An 18,220-nucleotide genomic window follows, 5' to 3' on the forward strand; every position below is an offset into this window, starting at 1 on the left:
ACTTCAGGAGAACTGAGAAGGACTTCTTCACACTCTACATCAACGGCTCCTCCATAGAGACCCGATTTCTTGATGTTGTCTCCTGGAGCAGAACCTCAACTGGTCCCTAAACACCAGCTCCATAACCAAGAAATCCCAGCAGCGTCTCTACTTTCTGAGAAAAGCACATCTTCCTCCTCCCACCCTCACCACGTTTTACAGAGAGACTACAGAGAGCATCCGGAGCAGCTGTATCACTGCCTGGGTTGGGAACTGCACAGCTGAGAAGATCATCGGGGTCTTTCTACTGTTCCATCACAAACATTTCCATCGCACTCTGCAACCGCAAAGCCACCAGCACTGTGGATGACCCCACACACACCTCACACACACTTTTTACCCTTCGGCCATCTGGAAAAAGGTACCGAAGCATCTGAGCCACACAAACAGACTGTGTGACAGTTTATTTCCACAAGAAACCAGACTCTTTAACATCCAGGAACCCATCTGAGGGACACACCTGTGTACACATACAGTAAACACTACACTGGATACCGGCCCATTTCAGTCTTCTTGTAATTTGTCTTTTTTTTGTCTTCACTTTTTTGACCTGGCTGATTAATCACTAACAATACTGTATTTTATTAAACTGAATTATGGCTGCATGTCCTGTTTACACGCATCAGATTTATGATCAACTTGTGTACAGTAAGTACGCTAACCAACGAGAGAAAATATTCTCCAGACACAAAAAAAAGGTTAAAACTATAAATAATCTGCTGATCTTTAATGTAATCAGTGATGATATTATTATTATTATTATTATTATTATTATTATTATTTGAGGTTGAAGCCCACGTCCATGTCTGTGTGTCTCTCTGTACAGCAGAACTCTCTGTCTAACTTATTAATACAAAGAAATCCCATTCTGTAAGGTTGAGTATCTTACGCCTTGTTTACACTAAGTTGTCCTTCTTTCATCGTCAGACAAATACACTCCCTGTTCGGTAATCGGAGAGTGAATCACAGATGAGAAATGGAAAAAGTATATATATATATATATATATTATATATATATATATATATGTACTGGTCGGCACTAAATATATAAATGTATTTTCTTTAGCTAGACATAGTCTTGTGCAGTCGTGTTGTTTTCTGTAGCCTCACGCTCCCAGAGTAATGTTGTTTCATTTCACTGTGTACTGAACTGTATATGGTTCAAATAACCTTTTTGACTATTGACTTACAGGGTTGCCAGGTCTTTTTTTTTAAACAATCTATTGTCCGTTTATAATTAACTTAAAAACAAATAATGATTAATGCATTTAGTTCAAAAACTGTATTCAAACAATACATTTGTTTTATTATTATTTATATTTTTATAAAGTTTTATACAATAAATTGATATTTGAAGAGAATTCTTATCTCAAATGCATAGCAAAATGTTGTTTTTGTTTTTTTACTGTTTTAAGTAGTCATGTTACCTATGTTACCCACAATGCCGTGCTGACAGTAGTGCTGATGCAGCAGTGCTTTAGTCTTTTAGTCCATTCACTCTCACCTCCTCATCTGGAATTTCTGCTCAAACATCAGCTTCCTACAGCCGCACTGCGTTCTGGGATTTGGAGTCCACAGTGTGTGTTAATGTCTCCACTTCTCCATGCTGTATTTGACATTAAGTCTGATCACCATCCTGTTAAACTCCATTGTAAGTTCATTAACAATCTTAACAACACTGAAGTCAGCACGACACAATCTCTAACCTCTGGCAGAACTCACGACAACGCAACACAAACCAACAAACTAGCAGCAGAATCAGTAATCACAAAGTTTTCAATATAAACAAACAATCAAATAAATTAAATGTGTTTCATGTTGGATGTTAGCTTCAACGCTAAGAGCGCTGATTAATGTTTTAGCATGTTCACAGGTTTGTTTTGTTGTTAGCAAACTAGTAGTTTTTACACTTCTATTAGTTTTTTTTTTCATTTAAACTCCTCTGTAAATCTGATCTTTTTTACATACAGTATGTACAGTTGTAAATTATACTTCTACTTTTATTGATTAATACTTTTACATTGTACATTTTCACTCTTACTTTTTTTTACTCTAATTACTTATATACATACATTATTACACTTTTAAATGCAGTTAAATGAAAAGTAAAACTGCCGGGCCTTACAAACTGAACCCGATATGGTTAATTTTTTGTACCCAAAAGACTGTGTTTTGGTCACGGGGGTAAGCTCTCGTGAGCATGCGCGGCTACAACTCGAGGGACTGCTAGGTGATGGGGTTCGGCATTGAAGAGGACCCGGAAAACGTCTCGAGGGGGAGAGCATGAGGAGACAGCGCTGTTATTGTGACAAGAGAGAAAGAGATTGCCGTGGATCATCCCGTTCGCTGGATTTATCCTCACCAGACTCAGTCACTAAACCTCTTGTCCCATTTTTGTGCTCCTGGACAGAATCCATCATACCAGTGAGACCGAGCCATCTCTCCCGCAACACACACTCAAACACCCTCGGTAATAACCCGGGCTCAGGACATTTTCATATCAATATAGTCGACCCAGTTGGTTCAGGTTATAGGCAGGGTACTGATGTTTTAGGTGCTGCTGTGTAACCCTGCAGCCAAAATAACATCCCTACAGTATTAACCTCATTATATACAGTATATCTAACAAACATAATGATGATGAGGATGATAATAAGGTGTCCAATATGGCTGTTGTAAAAACACTGCAGATAGAAGTAAATCAATGTAAAGTGGATTTATTGGCTCTTCCTAAGAAAGTTAACTCGTTAGAGCTTGCTTTCAAAAAATCTACCAATAGTACTATAAACAGAAAAACTAGTTTTCGGCAGGCTGTGGATGCTAGCTTAGCAGAGTTGGAGAACTACGTCCAGGAGGCCCTAGAAAAGCTGGAGAGAGCGGTCACAGCAAAGAGATGCTATCTGGGAGAGGCAACTGAAGAAGCTACATCTCACTAGCATGCCTACGCTGCACCAAGCTGGCCACTCTGTGCCATCACACCCGTCTGATCTGCTTTCACCCAAGACACCAGTTGTGGCATCTAGGCTAAACATCCAACACAAAATCAACCAGGTAACCTGTGACATTTCTCCTTCTATCCGAGCACACTCATTCACCCTGCTTTCCTCCATGGATATGCCAGCTACCTCCTCCCTTGTGCGCGACCACCCATCCACTTGAAATTTCCAGTACTAAGAGACTCTACAGAGTCTGCTAAACATCGCAGATGAAGAGCTGAGGAGTCGCAACCTTCGTTTCAGAGGCGCAGTAAGCACTGGTGAGCATTTGGTTAGGTAGGCAACGAGAGTAGGAAAGGACCGCATATGGCGAAAGATTATCTGCAGAAGGGGGGGGGGTGGATAAAGGAGCAATAGACAATGAGCCTACACCACCCCTGCCTGGGCTCTCCATTGCCTCTAATCTCTATTACGCCTTGCTCCCAAAGGCAGACCCTCCGCAACTTACCTCTGCGTTGTCCTCCGCCCTGCCCAGTAACCTGTATGAGATATTAGGAGCTCAGCAGAAAGAAAGCCAGATGGCTCTACTTGCCATTGTAGGGACCACCGGCTCGGGCTACCAACCAACCACCCACTCCAGACCAAGCAACATCCCCTAACATGAACCAAAGCATTCCGGCATTAAAGAGGACCCACAAAAACGACTCAAGGGGGAGAGTATAAGGAGACAGCGCTTTTATTGTGACAAGAGAAAGAGAGATTGACGTGGATCATCCCGTTTCACTGGATTTATCTTTACCGGATTCAGTCACTAAACCTCTTGTTCAGTTTTTGTGCTCCCGGACAGAATCCATCATACCAGTGAGACCGAGCCATCTCTCCTGCAACACACACTCAGTAATAACCTGGGCTCAGGACATTTCCTTCCATCTACACACACACTCATCCATTTTTGTATATATTGTGGGTTTTTCAGTGCACCTTTTTGGTTTTGTTTATCACTTAATACACTTTGGGTTTTGGTTGAACTGTTGTTGTTTGTCTTTCCATGTTCCGCTGGGCGACACCACACAGGAAGATTCTAGACAGTTTTAATTAAAATAGGTTTACATTTTTTGTAAACATTATTACTGTTTAAAAACATTTTTATTGCTTGTTGCTTTATTTATGTTTCAGTTTTGACACTTGTATTTAATTAATTTTATTTACTCCTTACTGGAAATCAGATTTTCTGTATACAGTACAATTTAAAATATATGTTTAGTTGTATTCTATTTTTACTTTAATTCCAATGTAAGTCAGTAATTAGCGAACTATATTTGTAAATCACACACACACACACACACACACACACACACATGTATGTTTCTTATCCTATTTTATTTACAGTTTTTTACTCATTTACAAGTCATTTAATGTACAGTAAGTTATTTTTTCCAATGTGTATAGTTTAAAATTATATTTTTAATTGTTTGTCATTTTCACTGTATTTGCCACTTTGTTTACACTCCAGTATGAATCAGTATTTCTCTTTTAAATCCACAGTTTAAAATTATTTTAGTTTTTGTTAAAGAATGAAATGGAGTTTAGTTGTTTATTTAAGTTTTTGTTTTAACTGTCAGTAATTATTTAGCAAATTATATTAAAAAAAAACTTATATTTATATATTACTAAGCATTTTTGTAATGTTTAACTTTTATATAAAGACCGCTGTAAATCATTTTTCACACATACTACATTTGTAGTTAATTACAGTAAATCAGTGTGTTATTTTTATTTATGGTTTTATGGAAACATTTTCGAGAAATCTTAAAATTAGGTTCAGGAAAAGCGTTCAAAAATCCAGAAGGATGCCTCTTAATAAAATTCCCATGCACTACAAAAATTAATGTTCTCTGTGTGATAAGGCTTGAAGGACACTCGGAGAGACATTTCACTTTCTGTCTTGGTGTAATCTATTGTTAAACTCCCTGCGCTGTCCTTCGTACATTTGATTGGCTCTACACAATAACACCCTCTTAACTTTTAAAGGTCTTCAGAAGGATTTTGAAGTTGCGTTCTTGTTCTTGCTATAAAACCCTGTGTAGCAGTGAAAGTGTTTCTGATCATTAAGCACCAGGCTGAACGTCCCGGCACTGAGCTGAGTGAGAATGTCTTCTAACACAGAACACGACACCGTCATTTTAATGGTACCAGACCTTAAGCACCGGTCCGCGCTTTTAACTCGGGTGACAAGGAGACAAGGGGCTTCTCAGAAATCCCCGCTATGACATTTCAAACGCTTTCACCTCTGCGAAGAAGGAGCGCAAGGACAAAGCGACTCCCAGAGCGAGGGCTCTGAGTCACTGCGCTCGTGGCAAGGTGGTGTGGATCGTCCACGACTACAAAGGCAGATCCAGTCCTGGCTTGACGGTAGGAGATTCACTAGATGAGCTGCAGCACTTTTAATCTACGCCTTTTTCTTCAGTCCTGACGCTCAGAGTGAGAAAAGTTTTGCCTGCACCTGCACGCTCCTGCTCCTGTTGTTAAACTATGTATTGTGTATTTATAAATATTTCACACGTCTTTTTATCTTTTATACTCTACATTACAGTATACACAACAACCGGTACATAGAAAACGTCTGCTACGCATGCTCTTATATCAAATGCTTAAAGAGCACCAATTTTGCTAAATTTGCAAAGATTTACCAAATAAAAATTGAGACACAAACGCTCTCTGATTTTTGTCCTTTTCTTCGTTTTTGTATAGCGCTTAAATGAGCCGATTAGCTTTTCTCCCTATTGTGACATCATACAATGCAGTATAGAATAGTGTGACATAAGATTTTATAACATGAATATGCAACATAATGAAAATTTAAAACTCCATCCATTTGTGGGGACATGAGATGAGTAACAGAACACATTAAGATGGTTTTTGGAATTTTTGTTAGTCTGTTTGTTTGTGCACACATCACGTAAAAACTACTGAAGGAATTTCAATGTGGTGTATTTGGCCGAGCTTGAGGTAACATATAGCCTTTCTTTAATCGCAGTCGGCTCGCGGGAAGAAAAGATATGTTACTTTGAAATTTACAGTAAATGGAAAACACCCCTAGTGTATATCATATAAGGCTTTTTATGGTTGTTTTCCGTTGTTTCTGTGACCAAAATAATAATATGCTCATTTTAAGAGTTCTACATTTTTGCGACATCATTTCCATTTATAGTACATATAGCTTAAAAATGTACACAGTATAAAACTAATGATAAATTTCTTAAACCAAAAAAAACTCAAATGCACCGGGTGATGTCTGACTTGTGCTGTGGTGCCAGAATACATCTTAAGGTTTAAGGGTTTTTAATAACGGCTATTCTCCAAACCATGCAGACTCTAAACCACTCGCCACATGCTAATCCACTTTATCCAGGATAAGTTTTACATTTCACAGAAACCTAAATGCTATTACAATTTGCACCACGTCCGATCAGACCTTTAGAAAGAACCATTGTGCAGGACTCAAGTCTCCATCCGGCATTTCATTCTATTTATTTATTTATTTTTACTCTATCAGATTTCTCTTTCTGAAATAAATAAATCTGTATAGAGCAAAACATTGTGTGTTTCTGTACAGTTTGTATCCAAGTCCTGTCTGCTTTCAATCCTCTCTCATTTTTTGTTGTCCTTACCCTCTGGCGTATTTTCTGTTCACAAAGGCCAGGGTAAATACACAGATGTATGTGTGCGTTTCATTGTGCGTCCGTTCCCTCTGAGGCTCGGACGCGGAGTCTAATCTTGCATTCACAGGATCAGTGGACCTTCTAGATAAAGCTCAAATGAACAGCCTTGGTATTCACAAAGCAGCATTTGAGTCTCCACACGCACACGCTCACACACACACGGCCAAGGCTATGCTTGTTCATAATAGTTCTCAGTGGGAGCGTTTCTCAGGAGAACTGTCAAAAAACAGCGGTGAGGAACAAAGCCATTGTATGTTAATGCTGCACAACATTAAAGGAATTCATTTTAATGAAATTGTGAGAATGTCATGTGATAGAGACAACAAAGGGGATAGCTACACACACATAAACACACACACCTCATTGCTTTAATGTTTAATTTAACTTAATTCCTTCTAGAAAAAAATAAATCCATCACATTTAATGTGCACTAAATATTATGGAATGCTACAATTTAGGGGCGTGGCCTGTTATTTAGAAACATTAGAATATAATCTAATAATTTTACTGTTATAGTAACTTTTCAACATTCGAAAAAATTTTATTAACCCTAATTTTCAATGGATTATAGTGACGATAAGTCACGATAAAGTAAATAGTAACTAAAATAATTATTATAGATTATATTATAATAAAGTAATAAATTCTATTTTGAAGCACTAGGGTGCCAAAACTTTTGGACATGCTGTTAATAGAATGACTGTAGCTGCTATAACGTAACTACTGCCAGGGAGCAGATAAAAAGTATATTTGTTCTTTAATGAAACCAAACTTGTAATAAATAATTTATGTAATTAAAAAAATTTAAATTTAAAATAATTAAATATTAAAAATTATATCACGAGAGATCATATTTTCGAAATTGTGAGCGGAATTTAAGAAGATGTGTAAAGTGGGTGGGGCCACTTTAAGTAGGTTAAAGTTCCAAACTTGCGCTAGATAAAAAATAAAAAATAAAAAAAATTGTACGCATACTGCACCTATGACTCTCATTTAGAATAAAGATATTGATGTAATAGTCAAAGAATCCTAATTACACCGATGCCGCTAATCATAACACGCTGCCTGACAAAAATGACGTCTATATTTATTTCACACAGTATTAGTAACTCGAGCTCGTCTTCTGTGGAAGTTCTCCATGTTTTCCGTAACAACCAGCTCCACTGCATCGATTCATTAAAAAAAAAAGAAGTACAGTGAAGATGTCAGCACTTTTATTTCGATGCCTCCTCCAGTCTCATGAAACTCAACAGGCAGCCGCCGGCCAAGGCGCTTCCTCATCTCACTCTGACATGACGACACTTCTAGCAACGGCGAAGCTCACTGAGCTAAACTGGCCGCGGTGGAACATTCTGGAAGATAAAAGATCATTGCAGGGCTGTGTCCCGAATCTAATTTAATGCCCTATTAGTCTTAGATGGCGGTGATTTTTAAGAGCTACAGAGGAACCTGTAAGGATTACTTCACAATGCTGTCGATGTTAGCGCTGACCTTAAGCATCTGTTAAAGAATAAAGTACCTTTGAGGAAAAACAAAAGAAATATCCTTGAGCTACACAAGCTCTTTCACCAAATAAAAACCCTGAACCCCCCTGATCAATAAAACATTAAGTTCTCGCATGTTAGGCCGTTTAAAACTAAGCAACACCATCAGCTCGCTAGTTAAAGTAACAGTGATGCTAATTGTAAAATCACTACTCATCACTAATCACAATAACTTCACAGAAAACTCCTGAAAAAACAGACCAATAGCGTCAATGCTAGCAAGCTAGTGAACCTAATCTCAAAATTAACCAGAGCTAGCCTTTTATGCAAAAGCTAAGCTAATGAATAAAAGTCATCTCTTATGACATGAGAGAAGAAAATTACAGAAGTTAACCGAGAAAGCAACAAAAAAACTAGTCAGAGAACGCTAAGGTAGTAATTGGAAGCTTAATCAGAACCTAATGATCGAATCCATATGGAAAAGGCAAAGAAACCCAAACCAACTAACCTACAATCACATGAGAGCTAACCACATCTAACTTAATGAAAAACAACTAAGCTAACCAAGCCAACAAAATTGAAGCATGTGAGCAAAAGCTAAGTTTGTAACCAACAGCTAACTAAGTAACCTAGCAAGAGGTGCTCAACTAATAACCAACATGGCCGAAGTAGCTACAGTGCTAAATGAGTGTGTTGGATTTTGTAGAGTGTAAGAGGTGTGCTAAGGGGCACTCAGTCAAGCTACTTATTAGAATTTTTTAGACCACGCCCCCATCGCTACGGCTTTTTATCACATCACATGTCTAACAGTCAGGTTCCGTGACACTTTAAGTGTTTTCGTGTTCATCAGTGTCATGTGGTGTTGTGATGTAAGTAATAGTTGTTGGATTTTGCTCGTTTGTTACTGACTCACACGGCAAATGACCTGTCAAGACTTCAGAAATGAAAAATGCCTCATGCTGTTTAGATTAATTTTCCTGCTTTTACGGGAAAGATGATTGATATTCCGTGTTTCCGGTGAAACTGTGCATTTTTTTCCTTTCTTCTGTTTTATAACATATTTATCTGAAATGAAAAATAGATATTTTTTGTCTCAATCAGTCACTATGATGTGGTTGTGCCCTATAATTATTCAGCACTAGTAAAGGAGGTGTGGCCAATGTGGCCATTGAAGGAGGCGTGGCCAGTGTGCCTTCAAACTTGTGATGTGTCATCGGTGCTAGTTAAGATTTAATTATTTGTCACATGAACTTTACAGCACAGTAAGATTATTATTATTAATATTTTTTTGCATATCCCAGTTTAGAAGCTGGGGTCAGAGCTCTGTGTGAGAGCGCAGGGCCAATCAGGACACAGTGCCCCTGGAGCAGATAGGGTTAAGGCCCATCCTCAAGGGCTCAACAGCGGCAACTTGGCAGTCGCAGGGCTTGAACCCCCAACCCGAGCCTTAACTGTTTGAGCCACCACTGCCTCACTTGAGAGATGGACTGGCATAACCATATGTGCTGTCAATCCTGGTTAAAAGAAAGGAGTGGTCCATGTGCCTTCAGTCCATGTTAAGAGAGGGCGTGGCCTAATGTATTTCCCTTTGGCTCATCACTGTGTTTCATTCCACAGTGTACTTTAAAGCGTGATCCCTACTTTGTGCACCCTGTGCAAGGAAAGTCAGTAAAGGGGAATTAAGGGGCACTTGACAAAATTCCAACATTTGGAAGAACCAAAAAGTCACCAACGTAAAGTTCACTTCCTCTGTGCATTAGCCTGGTAACATAAGAACCTCAAACACCTCTTGCTGATACCGTAGACATTAAACTTTACTGAAATTAAATATTGAATTTTTACTACAACAAAAACTGATACCATTACATCGACATTTGGACATTTGGCAGATGCTCTTATCTAGAGCATCTTATCCAGAGTATATTACACAAGTGCTCGTATATTACACAAGTGCTTACTTTAAGTACCATTAGCCAAACCCCTCACCCCCTTCCTAACAGGGGTGAGGCAGGGTGTTTAACCCAAATACCTAAGAAACAGATAGGTGTTTACAATAGTTTCAATTTTGATTTTTGAAAAAAGAAAAGTATGCTGGTGAAATATGTATAACTCATGAATATTTGATTCATCTACAAAATATACAGAGAAATTACAGAGAATTTTTATTATCATTGATTATTTTATGATTATTAGCAGAATAGTAATAATTTACTCTCACTTACTCATCGTCTATACCACTTAATTCTGTAAACAGGGTCACGGGGAGTCTGGAGCCTATCCCAGGAGACTTGTACGAGTACACCCTGGACAGGGGGCCAATCTATTACAGGGCACACAGACACTTACACATCTTGGCCAACTTGGGGACGCCAATTAGCCTAATTTGCATGTCTTTAGAGTGTAGGAGGAAACCAGAATACCCGGAGGAAACCCACCAAGCACGGGGAGAACATGCGAACTCCATGCACACAGACCCGAGGCGGGATTTGAATTCTGACCCTAGGGGTGCAAGGTGACAGTGCTAACCACTTAGCCAGGTGCTGATTTATTGTTTGATAATACTTTTTTTAAATTAAATTAAAATTCACATTAATTACAAATTCTTATTATGACATATTAATATCATGTCATCCCCGAAAATAACGATAATAATCCCATTTTGAGCTTCATTTTTTGCTCCAGCAAGGCGCAGTGACTGATGGGTGATTTTTCATGTCCACTTCCGGTGAAGTCATGAAGTATTGTTCACTTGTTCCCTACACCGCTCTAAGTTCCCTTTCAACTTAGCAGTTGCGGTTTGGAATTGAACTTAGCGGGGCAGAACACCCTGTGCAGTCCACTTCTCAGGGAACTACTTGCTAATCGGAACGCAGCTCGAGTTGACAGAAGGCGTTGCCTATGTAGTGTCAGACCTCGTTAGGAGAAGGCGTGGCCTAAATGCCTTCAGTCCTAGTGAAGGAGGTGTGGCCTCAGTGTTAGTCAGGTGCGGTAAAGAAGGCATGGGTTTGTCTGTCAGTTTAAAGGCAGGGGACGTTGCCATTGATTTAGGAAGAAGAAGTGCCCTGTATGCTTTTAGTAACAGTAAAGACGACCTGTCAATCAACTGAAAAGAGGTGTGGCCTGTATGAATTTTAATAATGGGGGCGTGGATGCTCACTTCTCATAGCTACCACTGCTCTATTTTATTTTGCTTAAATTCAAATATATCAACTCTAAATGTCGTATTAAATCATTGCCTGCCTGACAATTATGTTCAATGCACATGATTAAGTATTTTATTACCGTATTATGTCTTCATATGGCACTGACTCTCAGTCAAATGATCAGATGAGCTGCAAAGCCTGAATATTAAATCGAACGTACCAGCCGAGATTCTGGAGACTTTATCGGAACTTCAGCCGGACGCGGTGTGAAATAAACGCTCAAACGCTCTTCACTTTCCTCCCGGGCAGCACGGCGTCCTGATCCGTCCCTCACCAGCGGTGTAAATCTGCAACCTGTCAGTGTGTCAGCGTGTGAAGCGTCCTGACCCTCAGGTGCCGCAGTCACATCGACAGAAAAGGACAGAAAAGCTGCAGAACTCGTCGACGAACACCTGGACACATCTGTCACGGCCGACCTCCCGTCACAGCGAGCAGCGAGCCGACATGAGAAAGTGTCTGATTAGAGGCAGAGCGTGACTCGTCTGTGAGCGTTCTGATCCGCTCGGCTCCGGACACCGACAAGCTGTTTCCCCCTGAGTGGAAGAGGAGAAGCAGTAGAATCCAAACCTACCTGTGTCTGTTTCTTTATCTGCCTCTGCATCTATCCATCTATCTTTCTCTCTTTTGTTTTCTCCGTCCCTGTGCCTATTCCTCTGTCCATCCCTCAGGAGCTCGTCTCGGGTAAATCGGTGTCCAAAGGTCTCGGAGATCCGATCTGGAAAAACACGCTGCGGCTTTCACACACGTCCCGCCTCCATTTGCTCCTCTTACTCACTCTTTACTGTTCTCTCCCTCTCCTTCTCTCTCTCCCTCTCTCTCTCTCTCACTCTCTCTGTTTCCCCCCTCGCTGGCTTTCTGCCTCTATGTGTTTCTCTCCGACTCTTTCTTTCTTTATTTCTACTCTCATTATCGCTTGATTCCTCTCTCACTCTCTTCCCCCTCACTCTCTCTCTCTCTCCCTCTCTCTGTTTCTTCCTCTCAGGCTGTTTTCTCTCTCTGTTTCTCCTTTATTCTTCCCTTATTAATGTTTTTCTCATTATCTTTCTATTTCACTCTGTTTATCCCTTCTTTTCCCCCTCTCTCTCTTGCTCTCTCTCCATCTCTCTCTCTCTTTCTTTCATACCCTTTCTCAATCCCTCTGCATCTATCTCTCTGTCTGTTTCAATCCTCCTCTTCTCCCATCTCTATCTCTATCTTTCTCTCTCCTTTTTGCTCTGTCTCTGATCGGTTTTCCCTGCTCTCTCTCTCTCTCTCTCTCTCTCTCTCTCTCTCCAGCTTTATGTCCCCTGTTTCTCTCCTACTCCTTCTTTAATTATTTTTCTCTCATTATCTTTTGATTCCTCTCCGTCTCTCTTCTTTTCGACCCCTTCCTTTCTTATTCTTACTCCGTCTCTTTATCTTACTTTCCCTCTCTTTTTACCTCTACATCACTGTGTCCCTTTTCCTTGCTGCTCTCCATCATCCCCGTCCCTGTTCTCTCTCTCTCTCTCTCTCTCCAGTTCTCACCATCTCTGTCACGTCCTCTCAGTGACTCTTATCCTTCCTTATTCTGTCTATTTTCCTTTCCTTAAACGGTCTACCCCTCCGTCTCAGTGTCTATCACTCTTTATTTTCCCCTTTGTCTTCCATTTTTCCTTATCCCTCTTTCCTAGAAAATTGAAACTTATTTTTCCTTTTTTTTTCTCATCCTCTGTCTCCTCTTTCCTTTTCTTACTTTGAACAATTTTATTCTTGACCTTTATCCTATTCTCTTTATCCCTTAGCCACATTCTCTCCATCCCTTTCCCTTTCCTCTCTCTTTGATCTGAGCGCTCTGAACCCACTACTGAGTGCAGTGTCAAAGAGGGATGGACTGTGTGTGTGTGTGTGTGTGTGTGTGTGTGTGTGTGTGTGTGTGTGGCCGCTTGGCACTGTTACACTGTGTAGCGTAGGGACGGAGGTGGACGTGGGTGTGCTATCTCCTCAACAATCTACAGATTATAAATCAGAAGCTCAGAACACACACACACACACACACACACACACACACTTGTGTTTTGAGGGTTTATTTGTGTGCGTTAACTCCAAGAAAAATGGAAACTTGCCATAAAAGGACCCTCTTAGGATTTTTCTCACAGACATCACACTTGTGTGCATGTGTGTGTGTGTGTGTCTCTGTGTGTGTCTGTGTGTGTGTGTACATGTGTGTATGCATTTGTATTCAGATCTGCAGCCAGCTATAACCTCATGGGGACTAAAGACGAAAAAATCTGGTCCCTATAAATATTTAGGAGACACAGTAATCAGGAGCCTTATGCTCATTGTGGATTCAATGTGTGTGTGTGTGTGTGTGTGTGTGTGTGTGTGTGTGTGAGAGTCATTTTGGGATCATTCCCAAATACAGCAATAAATACTCAACAATTTTAAGATGAGCAGAAACACCTCTGTCCTCTCGCTGTGTTTATGAGTAAATACCATCACCACTGTACAGCAATTACATAATTAATGTGTGTGTGTGTGTGTGTGAGAGAGAGAGAGAGAGAGAGAGAGAGAGTTTTCCTCTTTTCATCTCTTTTCTCACCTGCTTTTCCTTTAATTTGTCACACGTTTGTACATTATAGAGACAGAGACGTCATTATGGGGACCAAGACAATTATAAGGACATCCCATAATTATAACAGTGCAAGTGTGTGTGTGTGTGTGTGTGTGTGTGTGTGTGTGTGTTTGCTTTATATGATATAATTGCAGAATCTCTTCCTCCTTCTTTTTTTTCTTTCTTTTTGATACATCTGTGATGACAAGGTGAAGAAAGACGTAACGGGGACCCGAGTTACAGTTTGTGAAAAATGTGTGTGTGTGTGTGTGTGTGTGTGTGCGTGCGTGTGCGTGTTCCGCTTTTAATCTCTTTTCTCACCTGTTTTCTCGTTAATTTGTCATGTTTGTATATGTATTGTTCTTATGAGGACCAGGACCATTATGAGGACATCCCATAATTATAACAATACAAGTATGTGTGTGTGTGTGTGTTTGTGTGTGTGTTTATATTAGCTGTAGCATCTCTTTCTCCTGCTTTTTTTTTCTTTATTTGATTTGTCACACGTCTGTACATGACGAGAAGTATAAAGACGTAACGGGGACCAAAGCTGCAGTTTGTGAAAGAGTGTGTGTGTGTGTGTGTGTGTGTGTGTGTGTGTGTGTGTGTATTTATAACCTGCAGCATCTCCTTCTCTTACCGGCTTTCTACACATGACTTGTCACACTTTTGTACATTATGAGGACACAAAAGACATAACGGGGACCAACATCTCAGGTTGTGACGAGTAGAGTGTCTCTGTGTTTGTGTGTGTTTCATCTTTTCATCTTTTTTTTCACATGTTTTCCCTTTAATTTGTCATGTTTGTACACTATAAAGGCAAAAACGTCATTATTGGGACCAAGACAATTATAAGGACATGGCATAATTATAACAGTGCAAGTGTGTGTGTGTGTGTGTGTGTTTGTTTGTGAATGTTTTACTGTATATTAGCTGTAACATCATTATAGGGACCAATACCAATATGAAGACATGCCATAATTATAACAGTCAAGTGTGTGTGTGTGTGTGTGTGTGTTAGTGATGGGTTGTTCATGAACGATTCATTCTTTTTAACTGAGTCTTTAACGTGACTCAGATGAACGAATAGTCTCAGAAAGTGATTCGTTCATTTTCTACTAGACCCGCATACTCAAAGCATTACAAAATCTCCGTAGGTTATGTTCAGGAAACAGAAATGAGTAGTTACCTTTAAATCTCTTGGTCTGAGTTGTTTGTTCTTTTGTCATGTGACTCCCATAGACGCTACGCAGTGACGCTATGCAGTGACGCTATGCAGTGACACTATGCAATGCAATAGATTCAAAAGAACGAACGACTCGGACTAGAAGATATAAGAGATGAGCTGCTCATTCTGTTTTTTATATTATGTCCATAGCTGCATTATAATATTTTTTATTACTGGAACTAGAGCCAAAAGTTGTGTATGTAGACGTGTTGGGGGTCTGTTTATTGAAAATGTAACATGTAATTTTATTTCTGATCAAAAGGACAAAATGAACATAAATGACTCAAAAAAGATTTATGTGTTTGTGTGCTTTATATTAACTGTAGCATCTCTTCCTCCTGCTTTTTTTCTTGCTTTTTCTTGTTTTGAGATATCTGTATATGACAAGGAGAATAAAGATGTAACAGGGACATTTGTGAAAAGTGTGTGTGTGTCTATGTGTGTGCACGTGTTTATAAACTGCAGCACCTCTTTCTCTTACCGGCTTTCTTCACTTGACTTGTCACACATATGTACATTATGAGGACACGAAAGACATAACGGGGACCAACATCTCAGCTTGTGAGAAACACTGTGTGTGTGTGTGTGTGTGTGTGTGTGTGTGCGTTTATATGTTGATGTAAATCGAGTGTCTCTGCAAGGATAAAAGTAATGCATTATTTGTCTGGTCCTTAGAAGGAGAACAGCTTTTTTTTCTTTAGATAAACAGCACACATGTAGGACGTCTCCTCTGCCCTTTTCCCTTCAGGGATCTTGTGGGTTTGTCCACTGTTTAAAAATTTACTCAGGTAATATTGGGTGCAACACGTCTGAGTTGTGGTGATAAGTGACCCCTCTCTTTCTTTCTCTCTCTCCAAACAGGCGACTTTCATTTTTAGCACAAACGCTCCCGCTGCTTTTTAATGTTTTATTACTTTTGACGTATGGATCCTTCAATATGGGCTGACCTATTTTATAAGGAACTTGCTCTGAAAGCAATTTTCTCATGCCTACGGTGTTCTCTGTGGTGTTCATGGCAAAAAGACCAACACTCACGTGCACACGTCCGTATATATGTGTGAATGTGTGGCTCATGTGAAATTGCAATGCCGTGTGTGTTTAATTTCACACTAGATTTGTTTTTGCAAATTACTGATTTATACGTGCAGATAAATTCCCTTGCTGTTTGTAAAAATAATAAAAATTGAGAATTCGATTCCTGGGTGTCGCTACAGCCATCCGTAGCCGGGAGCCCACGAGATGGCCGATTGTGCATGCCCTGTCAGTGTTTGGGGGTATGGAATAGCCGCACTCCCACATCAATCATACCGACACTAGACCATCACAGGCATACGCGAGCTCATGCAAGCAGAAGGGACGGATATTGATTTCTCCGAGTGTGTTGCATCGCTCAGTAACAGTCCATGAACAGCAGTTCGATACAATGTGGTCAGAGCCTTCACGTCTGGAGGAGGAAACACCTTTCCTTGTTGATAGCTGTTGCTGATGGGCATGTGGTCTAACAAGAAAGTGGGAACTGGACATGAGTAAATTAGGAGAAAATTGTGGGGGGGGCAGGGGATCTTTTCATGAGTTGAGAAAGAAAGAAGAAGACAGATCTGAGACATTTTGGAGAACCTAATGGTTCTGCAGGCAGTTCTGAGGACCTAATAAGTAATCAAACAAGGCTGTTTGATCAGGTGATCAATGGACCTAGCATGGAATCAGACATACAGTGGTGTGAAAAACTATTTGCCCCCTTCCTGATTTCTTATTCTTTTGCATGTTTGTCACACAAAATGTTTCTGATCATCAAACACATTTAACTATTAGTCAAAGATAACACAAGTAAACACAAAATGCAGTTTTTAAATGATCGTTTTTATTATTTAGGAAGAAAAAAAATCCAAACCTACATGGCCCTGTGTGAAAAAGTAATTGCCCCCCTTGTTAAAAAATAACTTAACTGTGGTTTATCACACCTGAGTTCAATTTCTGTAGTCACTCCCAGGCCTGATTACTGACACACCTGTTTCAATCAAGAAATCACTTAAATAGGAGCTACCTGACACAGAGAAGTAGACCAAAAGCACCTTAAAAGCTAGACACCATGCCAAGATCCAAAGAAATTCAGCAACAAATGAGAACAAAAGTAATTGAGATCTATCAGTCTGGTAAAGGTTATAAAGCTATTTCTAAAGCTTTGGGACTCCAGCGAACCACAGTGAGAGCCATTATCCACAAATGGCAAAAAGATGGAACAGTGGTGAACCTTCCCAGGAGTGGCCGGCCGACCAAAATTACCCCAAGAGCGCAGAGACAACTCATCCGAGAGGCCACAATAGACCCCAGGACAACATCTAAAGAACTGCAGGCCTCACTTGCCTCAATTAAGGTCAGTGTTCACGACTCCACCATAAGAAAGAGACTGGGCAAAAATGGCCTGCATGGCAGATTTCCAAGGCGCAAACCACTTTTAAGCAAAAAGAACATTAAGGCTCGTCTCAATTTTGCTAAAAAACATCTTAATGATTGCCAAGACTTTTGGGAAAATACCTTGTGGACCGACGAGACAAAAGTTTAACTTTTTGGAAGGTGCGTGTCCCGTTACATCTGGCGTAAAAGTAACACAGCATTCCAGAAAAAGAACATCATACCAACAGTAAAATATGGTGGTGGTAGTGTGATGGTCTGGGGTTGTTTTGCTGCTTCAGGACCTGGAAGGCTTGCTGTGATAGATGGAACCATAAATTCAACTGTCTACCAAAAAATCCTGAAGGAGAATGTCCAGCCATCTGTTCGTCAACTCAAGCTAAAGCGATCTTGGGTGCTGCAGCAGGACAATGACCCAAAACACACTAGCAAATCCACCTCTGAATGGCTGAAGAAAAACAAAATGAAGACTTTGGAGTGGCCTAGTCAAAGTCCTGACCTGAATCCTATTGAGATGTTGTGGCATGACCTTAAAAAGGTGGTTCATGCTAGAAAACCCTCAAATAAAGCTGAATTACAACAATTCTGCAAAGATGAGTGGGCCAAAATTCCTCCAGAGCGCTG

At 40.1% G+C, this 18,220-nt stretch overlaps 1 protein-coding gene across 1 annotated transcript in view; it reads right to left on the reverse strand.

The window, feature by feature from the left end:
• cdh12a (cadherin 12, type 2a (N-cadherin 2)) overlaps window positions 1–12,134 on the reverse strand; it is a 71,720-nt gene extending 59,586 nt beyond the window's left edge. Inside the window, exon 1 of the mRNA XM_053486965.1 lies at window positions 11,545–12,134. The gene's annotated coding sequence lies outside the window, so the exon portion shown is untranslated. The remainder of the gene's footprint in view (window positions 1–11,544) is intronic.
• Window positions 12,135–18,220: the final 6,086 nt, after the last annotated feature.

Source organism: Clarias gariepinus, chromosome 25 (genome assembly GCF_024256425.1).
Source record: "Clarias gariepinus isolate MV-2021 ecotype Netherlands chromosome 25, CGAR_prim_01v2, whole genome shotgun sequence".
Classification (NCBI taxonomy): Eukaryota; Metazoa; Chordata; class Actinopteri; order Siluriformes; family Clariidae; genus Clarias; species Clarias gariepinus.